This window comes from Myotis davidii, unplaced genomic scaffold (genome assembly GCF_000327345.1).
Source record: "Myotis davidii unplaced genomic scaffold, ASM32734v1 scaffold376, whole genome shotgun sequence".
NCBI classification, from domain to species: domain Eukaryota; kingdom Metazoa; phylum Chordata; class Mammalia; order Chiroptera; family Vespertilionidae; genus Myotis; species Myotis davidii.
In genome coordinates, this window is record NW_006288121.1 from 2,225,841 (window position 1) to 2,235,394 (window position 9,554).

Below are 9,554 nucleotides of genomic sequence, written 5' to 3' on the forward strand. Positions count from 1 at the left end.
ACCCCGACAGTAGAGTAGCACAGAAGCTAAGACACACACACACACACAGAGAGAGAGAGAGAGAGAAAGAGAGAGAGAGAGAGAGAGAACAGTAATTAAGAGCCATGGGTAAGCAGAAGCCATACGCGTGGAAGAGGAGAGTACGCTCTCAATAATGGCAGCAGAGGCTGAAACAATTACAAACCCGGGAACCAGATTAGTAGATCTATGGGAGCATACTGATGTTACTGCTTTATTCTAAAAGGTGTTTCAGTTCTTCATGATAACTTATATTACTGGATCCCCATGTGCTGACAACATGCTCAATCACCCCTCATGATGACAAAGTGGCTCTTAACGGCTCTAGGCTTGCATTGCACACCTTCCAGGAACATAGAAAAAAGGTATGTGTCTCTAAAAGAGACCTGTGACCTTCCCTGAACTAATATTTGTGCTGGGACTTTTCTGATGAGCCAGGCATGAGTCACTAGCACATCTCTGCCACTAAGGCTGATAGCAAGAGTTCTTTAACCACATGGACTGAGATTGATGGTAGAATGTTTCACAAAGGAAAACACGGTAACAGTGTATACTGACAACGAAAACAATCATCTCTACCACAGTTGGTAGGTGTCAGGAATACCTGCCAGGGTTGCTTTCTCTGGAAATAAATGGAGAGGCCAATGGAATAGCTGAGCTCCTTCTGCAAAGCCTCTCGAGATGTGTAATTCAGGGAGAAGCTGGGCCATTGTCTCTGCAGATCCCCTCCCCATACTCCTACCACCACTGGAGGATAATTGAGTGGAGGAAAAAGAAAAATTCCACCCACCCACCTCCAGGTCTTTATCTAGGATGCCGCTGGCCTTCGTTGTAAAGGTTTACTTTAGAGCAATAGTTCTCAACCTTCTGGCCCTTTAAAACAGTTCCTCATGTTGTGGTGACCCCGACCATAAAATTATTTTCGTTGCTACTTCATCACTGTAATGTTGCTACTGTTATGAATCATAATGTAAATATCTGATATGCAGGATGGTCTTAGGTGACCCCTGTGAAAGGATCGTTCAACCCCTAAAGGGGTCCCAACCCACAGGTTGAGAACCACTGTACTAGAGGGTCTATCATGAATAAAAAATCTTCTATGATTTCTGAGGCACAGAAAGAAAGCAATCTGTGGTTGACTGAGTAGACCTCTTCTTTATCCACTCCTTCATTTTTCTTAACTTAAAAATCACCTCTTAAATATGAAAGTTTAATCTTGATCTAAGTATTCTCACATACAGCTTTAAATTTTTTAAATCCTCACCCAAGGGCAGCTTTCTCATTCTCCATTAGCCTCAGCATTATGAGGAAGCAAAAATCCATATTTCTTGATTTCAGAGTCAATGGAGAATTCATCACTTCCAACTTTTCCACCCATTCTAAGTTTTGGAAGGATAGGTAGTAGCCATATTCACTTATATACCTATATCCAAATACCCAAACATTGTACTTTAGAACTTGCATCTCTTGTTTTAAAACATAATACGATGTCTACCAAGATTTAGGAATCTACTCACTCAATTAACAATGCAAGGGTCTCTTCATTTCATTAGTATCACTAACGCAGGAACCATGGCAGTAGACTTTCTGTGTTTTGCATCCTTCAGATAGCACAGGCTGAGATGCAGTACCGATTGTTATCTCCGAAGCAAGACTCATTCTGCACTCCCAACTAAGAACGGATCTGCAAATACTAAGACGAGGAAAAAGAAAAATTCCACCCAGCCACCTCCAGGTCTTTCTTCTATCCCCCTGCTGGGTTTATTCTGCACACTTTTTTGCAAGGTGCCAAATTCTTCAATTTCAGCATTTACCTACCAGTTTCTTCTTAATATCTATTAATTTTAGAATCCCACTTTCTTTTCCTTTCTCTAACTGAAATGCCACTCGCACTGCCGTTTCGCCTTTAGGCTGCCTCTGTCACATGTGTCTAGTAGTCACAGGGTTTATTTTATCCTGTGTCTCATCAACTTGCTCTGCACTTTCTGTTTTCTGAGAAGCAGCACATCAGCCTTGGTGTCTGCCCTGTCAGCTTTGCCTGCAGCCCCAGAAAGTAGCCTTGGGAGCACATGACTGCTGTAATGAAAATCTTAGTGTTGATATGTTGGCAAAAAGCCTTCTTAGGAAGAAATAAACACTTTTCTTTTTCTAATTTCAAATCTTTAATTTAAAAGGCCTATATATCCTAAGAAACCCGAAACACCAATCAGAAAATACGCACCCCTCTGGTCATAGCAGTATTATTTACAATAGCTAAGATCTGGAAACAACCCAAGTGCCCATCAGTAGATGAGTGGATAAATAGTCGTGGTACATATTCATAGTGGAATACTATGCAGCTATAACAAAGAAGGATCTCTTATCCTTTGAGACAACATGGAGGGACCTGGAGAGTATTATGCTAGGCTAAATAAGCCAGTCAGAGAAAGACAAGTATCACATAATCTCAATTATATGTGGAATCTAATGAACAAAAGATACTGATGCACAAAATAGATCCAGAGACATGGAAGCATGCAACAGACATGTTCTCAGAGGGAAGGGGACAGGGGGAGGATGGAATGAGATTAACCAAAGAGCTTATATGCATACCCATGGACACAATAGTGTGGTAAAAGCCTGGGGAGGGGCAGGCATGGGGAGAAGGGGGTCCATGGGGGAAAAAGTGAGTATCTGTAATACTTTCAACAATAAAGATAACTATTTTTTAAAAACAAGGAGTATTAAATGCTGACTTGCCTCAAGAGGTTTTGCTAAAAATTCCTTCCCTAAACAGGTAACCACACTGCATAGTGCATGGTGTAGACAGGTTTCCCCACTAAAGAGATCAAAAGATGGACACACTGAATGCAGAATGGCAAAGACAACATGATAAAGCAATGTTTAAGTATGCTGGAGTTAATTATGAAAATAATAACATCTTATACAAATATGTGCTGCCACTGATCACCTCCATCTGTTAACCAAGGCCAGTGGGACAAATACTGTAAGACAAATTGCAAATTTAAAAGTGTAAAAAAGAAAGATCTCTTACCCTTTGAGACAACATGTATGAACCTGAAGAGGATTATGCTGAGTAAAATAAGTCAGTCAGAGGAAGACCAGTACCATAGATCTCACTCGTATTTGGAATCTAATGAACAAACTTTACTCACAAACAAAATAGAAAAAGACTCAGCTAGAGAACATACTGACAGCTGTCAGAGGGGAAGTGGATTGCAGGCTGTGTGAGAAAAACTGGAAGGATCAAGCAACAAAAATTAAAAAAATAAAAACACCTATAGACACTGACAATAGTATGGTGATTACCAGAGGGACAACGGGGTGAGGGAAGATGGGAGAGGGTAAACAGGGGGATAAATGGTGATGGGAGGCTCACTTGGGGTGGTGAACACACCATACAGGTGATGTGTTATAGAATTATACACCTGAAACCTACATAATTTTATTAACCAATGTCACCCCAATAAATTCAATAAAAAAGTTTTTTTTTAATTTACAAAAGACATGAAGACTAGGGTAAATCATGTCCACTTAAATCTACCCATGGCTACTTACTCTTAATTAGAGTCAATGAAAGTTATCTAGTTGTACCCTCTTCCAGGTATTCTAAGCGTAGACAGCAGGTATGAATGAAAAGCCCGTCTCCTTCATCTCCACAAATGAAGAAATCTAAGTAAACATTCCTCATTTTTTCTACATATTCAAAAGCTTACTTCCTCCTCACTTCTCAGTATTGCCCCCTCAGAATTTTTCAGTATGTCCTTCTGCATTTCCTTTCCCATTCCTTCCTCAATACCCGTGGTCTGACATCTGCTTCGAAGATACTCAGTGGGTTCCCAGCCCCACTCCTGCTACCCTTTCTCACTGGATCATTTTGTCTGGTCATCCTCTTCCTGGAGGCGCCTCCCGCCACTTCTGGGGTGCACTGAGAGAGGGTGCTCTCCCTGCCCGCCTCTCCTTCCTTCACTGGCTCTGCTTCCTTGGCTCCTTTCCCACACCCCATGTCTCACACAACTCGCACCAGGTTCTTTTCCTCTGAAATCTCAGCCAATCTATGAGCTTCTATAGAAAAAGAAAAAGATCCCCCCATTTCTATCCATGCTTATCCTCTCTCTCAGGGTCCAGTGCACCTCTCCATCAGCGTCCCTGGAAGACGGCTTTATCGTCCTCTCCCTCCTAAGCCATTTTCCTCGGTGCACATCTTCACTTCTGGCAGCGGCACCCAAATCCACAATTCACACTAACCTCTCATGATTCTTGCCTTCTCCCTTGTCTTGATTTGTTTTCACCAACATCTTTTTTACTTTTTTCTATGTCCAACCTACCGCAATAATCTCTGCCTGGCTCTGGTACTTACAGTCTCTCTGAATTGATCTGAGCCAACAGTCTTATTCTAGGAGATGGAGACTCAAAGGAGACTGAGGCATGACAAATGCCCGGAGGAAGCTTTCGGGAGCAGGTGGCAGGGTGGGGGTAGGGAATAAGTAACCTTAACATGTTCTAAACAATTTTAAAACGTAACAACAGGGTGAAAAAATGCACCGAGTCTAGAAATCTAAGTCATATTCAGGCTCAAGCAAGGTCTCCAGGGAAGGTGAACTAGGAAGGGAGTTTTAAATGACAAATATAAGATGAATATAAAGAGAAATGAGAAAAAGTGGTACAGGTGAAGCCTAGAGCTGTGAGCATCATTAGGTGGTCTATATGGCTAGAACATGAGGAGAGGAAGCTAGAGAGTGGGCTTACCAGTGAGAGTTTCAGGAGGAAGAGTTGCATATTCAAAAGGTTAAGTGTGCAGTTTCACAGGGGACTATAAAAGTGTAAAAGGGATGATGCTGCAAATTAGAGTTGGGCATCTTTGGGCATTGTGATTTTTAATGATCTCTGCTTAAAATATTTATATGACCCTTTTTTATGTTTTGACACCTTTATCCTATTTAAGATTAATTGCTAAACCAAATCATGTACACTATCATGAATTTCACTTTAAGAACATGTTTGAATTTATGAGACAACTCAAAATCAATATATCTATTTCTTTAGGATTATATGAATTTTTCCAGCAATACTTTCTAACTTTTCATTACATTGTTAGGCTTAAACAAATTTTATATTTTGGTGTATTACAACAGAAATCCGCACTAAACACTTTCTTTTTTTGGCATCCACCCCAAGCCATCTACTTTCCTCTATGGCATGAAGTAAATGCAAGTGGGGAGCAAAATCACAGCTACGTGAGAAGAGTAGTCTCATTTGATAAATGGAGTCAATGTGAACAGAATTCAACCTATTTGACAAATGGGCCTAATTTGACTAGTATCCTGTGTCTGGTGGATTTCGCCACTTAGTAAGAACATTAGTGTTGCAGGGGTTTTTGCCTCAGTATGTAGAAAAGAATCCAGAAAGTGACTCCTGGCCTTTCATTTAAAATTTCCCCAAGATTTCAACAAATAAGGGGAAACCACATTTTGTCCAACAAATTGACAGACATATTAAATATATTCATTGTGACATTTCAGGGATTTGTAGGAATAAGGAGAGGAAGAGAGGATTGTGGGATGGATTATATACTGAAGGGATCAAAATGGCATCAGGTTTCTCAACAACTACCCTGAAAGATAGAAGACAATGGAAAATTACCTTAAAATGAATAAATGATTTACAATCTAGAATTCCATTTCTAGTCAAATAATAAATCAAGCATAAGTGTAGACTAGAATTTTTCAGACATGTCAGTTCTCAAAACAATGTATTCCTACGGACCTTTTGAGGTCCCACAAAAATGAGGAGGTGAAAAAGGTGGGGGATGGAGGAAAAGAGAATAGAGAAAGAGAGGAGAGAGAGAGAGAGAAGGGGAAAAGAATTCCCCTGGGAATGTTGAAGAAAAACTGTGCAGAGGCTAAGGGCACACTCCATGAAGATTGGAAAAAGAGGACCATTACATATTGATATATTTGTATTGCTTTAAAGTGGCCCATTCCACTTTATCTTGATATACTGGACACAGACACTTTTCTTAGGTTCGTTCATTCATATCGATGACATTTCATCTGTTTCCAGTACAACATGTGGGTAAGTAAGATGTAATGGTTGTCGAAACCAATCTGTTTATTTTGTGCTAAAATGCATAATTTAATAAGTTTCCTTATTAAGGGTGACTTATAAAGCAGACATTTATTCAGGGACGTACCGTTTCTGTGTTCTCTTCACTATTTAAAGTCATTGGATGTGCTACGCTTGTACTTTGTAGAGAAGCTTAAAAGTTTGTCAGAAATCAGAGATGAAGGGAGGTTGAGGTTTTATCAACATCCTGGCAGGTTGGACACAGGCTGAATACACAAGGCAACGGGGTCTGTATGAGCTGAGAACTGGCTGTGAAATCAGCCAAAGAAACCTTCTACCTGGTGACTCCTGCACTTGCAGTCTTTGCGTCTCAGTGTCCTATCCTGTGAAACTGGATCCCCTCGATAAGTTGATTTTAGTCTCGAATAAAAAAATGAAAATGAAAGCCTTTCTTTTTTTGTAAATAGTGCCATGCTGCGGAAAGGTGAGGTCATGCCTCGGTGGGACTCAGTACTACACTTCCGTTCTATTACCTACGAATACACAAGTAGGCAAGGATCTCTGCGTCCTGGTTGATAGCAATGCCAAAAAAGCACGTCATGATATAGATAGAGCTTCGACAGTTTTGCAATCATCCTTGGAATTAAAGAGAAATAGCACTGGATGAGGTGCCACCCAGATCGTGCCTCTGGGACCCAGGCACTCACTACCCCGGCTGCTGCACATCTGGGCTGCCGGTAGCTCACAGCTGAGCTCCTCTCTGGGAATGGCCACATCAGCAGGAGACGGCCTTCCCGGGAGCAGCCTGCTCGCAAAGATCCACTGAGCAAAAGTACAACCGACTTACTCCAGCACAAGAATAAACTCAAAATGGATGAAAGACGCAAATGTAAGTCGTAAAACGATAAAAATCCCAGAAGAAAACATAGGCACTAAAATCTCAGACATCTCAAGTAGCAGTATTTTCTTCAATATATCTCAAAGGGCAAGAGAAACAAAGGAAAAAATAAACAAATGGGACTGCATCAAAATAAAAAGCTTCTGCACAACAAAAGAAACCATCACCAAAATGAAAAGGGGGCCCACTGTGTGGGAGAGCATATTTGTTAAGGGCTTAGTTTCCAAAATATTTAAAGAATTCATACAACTCAACAAAAGGAAGACAGCCAAATTTAAAAATAGGCCCAGGACCTGCCTAGGCTCTTCTCAAGAGGACACACAGACCGCCAAGAGACATGAAACACTGCTCAAGATCACTAACATCAGAGAGATGCAAATTCTAACTACAATGAAATATCCCCCAGACCTGCCAGAATGGCAACCATCATTAAGTCAACAAACAACAAATGCTGTCGAGATGTGGAGAAAAGGGAACCCTCGTGCACTGCTGGTGGGAATGCAGACTGGTGCAGCCACTGTGGAGAAGTATGGAATTTACTCAAAAAATAAAAAATGAAACTACTGTTTGACCCAGCGATCCTACTTCTAAGAAATTGCCTAAGAAGTTGGAAACACCAATCAGAAAGAATATATGCACCCCTATGCTCATAGCAGCATTATTTATAAAGCTAAGATCTGGAAGCAGCCCAAGTGCCCATCAGTAGATGAGAGAATAAAAAAAAAACTATAAAAAAGGATCTCTTACCCTTCGTGAAAGCATAGAAGGACCTGGAGAGTATTATGCTGAGTGAAATAAGCCAGTCAGAGAAAGATAAATATCTATCACATGATCTCACTTATAAGTGGAACTTAATGAACATAATAAACTGACAAACAAGAGGCCCAGAGGCATGGAGGCATGGAAAAGACTGACATATTTCAGAAGGGAGGAGCAGGGAAGGCCAGAAGAGATGAACCAAAAAACTTACATGCAAATATACATAAGCAATGGACACAGACAGTAGTGTGGTGTAGACTTGGGGCAGGGCAGGCATTGGTAGGAAGGGGGCAAAGAGTGGGTATTAGGGGACATCTATAATATTGTTGACAATGAAATAAAATAAAAATTATAAAAAATAAAATCTACAGTAGCCATTTATTTATGGGCCATAACAACTCATAGTTGCAGATTGAACCTTACCTAATAAAATATCTGTTCCTTTCTAAAATAAATAAATAAAAACAAAAGTAGATATGAACAAAGTGATGGATTTTCCTTGTATGAAAAAACAAAAAATTCTTACTTGTGCTTTATCAAAAAAAAAAAAAAAAAAAAAAAGATGATGGATTTTCCTTGTGTGAAAAAACAACAAATTCTTACTTGTGCTTTATTTAAAAAAAATGGTACAATCCCTATCCTTCCATTGGCTATAACTTTGAAGATTCTTCCAAGTGGATCAATCTGTGGGATTGCGCAATGGCAACACGGCTCTCCCCTTGTCCCATCCTGTTTCCCCCATCTCCTTTGGGCTTGTTACCAGGTGCACGGCCTACAGAGTTCTCCTGCCTGCAAATCTCCATTTCAGGAATGGATGTGTTTTAAAAGCTCTCCAAGTAATTTAGATATCGATTAGTGCTGCAAATAGAGGTTAAACCTCTCCACGCCTAAGTTTGTTCATCTGGCAAATTGGAATAATAACTCCCTTAGAGAGTTTTTGTTATAAGATATATGATAATACAATGTCTGCAACATTGTACATACTCAATAAGTTGGTTGTAAAAAAGGTTACGATTCAGTGTGATTGGGCCATGGTAGATGTACTCTAATTAAATCTTCAGGCAAATGCAATCATAAAAGTAATAATAACATTTAATTATAGGAAAATGTAAGAGTAATTTGTTTGGGTATCTTAGATAGAAAACCAGACGTCTTGGGAAGGCTATTACAAAAAATGGAGGATTTATATACCTACTGTGGATATATTTTTATAGGAAAAGAACACAAACACCCACCAAATTCACTGTTGAATGTTGTTGGGAAAATGCTGGCTGAAGTCTAACTAATGCTAGCTAATATGATACCATAATCTATTTGTTGTCCATTGATTCAAGTCATAAGTATAATTAAGAGATCAAAAGTAATAACTAGGGTAAAGTGGAGCCTTTGGGGAGAATTAGCCATGTTATTTATGTAGGATTTCTTAAATTGCTATTATTTTATAGGGAATGGAGACCAACTTTCTCACCTCAAGGAGGAGAAAACTTGGATTTCAATTGGGAAATGAGAGTCGTGTGAGGAGGCACACAACTATTATAATTTTTCATTTTCCTGTTCATGCATTTTTTAAAAAATAGATTATGGTAATCTTGCCTTTTATATATAAAAATTTAATCAAAGGAAGCTGTTTAATTACACACACACACACACACACACACACACAAATCCTGAATCTTAAGTAGAATCAGATGGGGCAGGATACTGTCAGGATTAATAGAACCCTCTTATCCACCTTGTCACCCAGTAATCCAGATTAGTTTAAGAGCTTTTAAATTGCTTAATTCAGATGTTTTTCCCTAGGGCATTGGTTCTC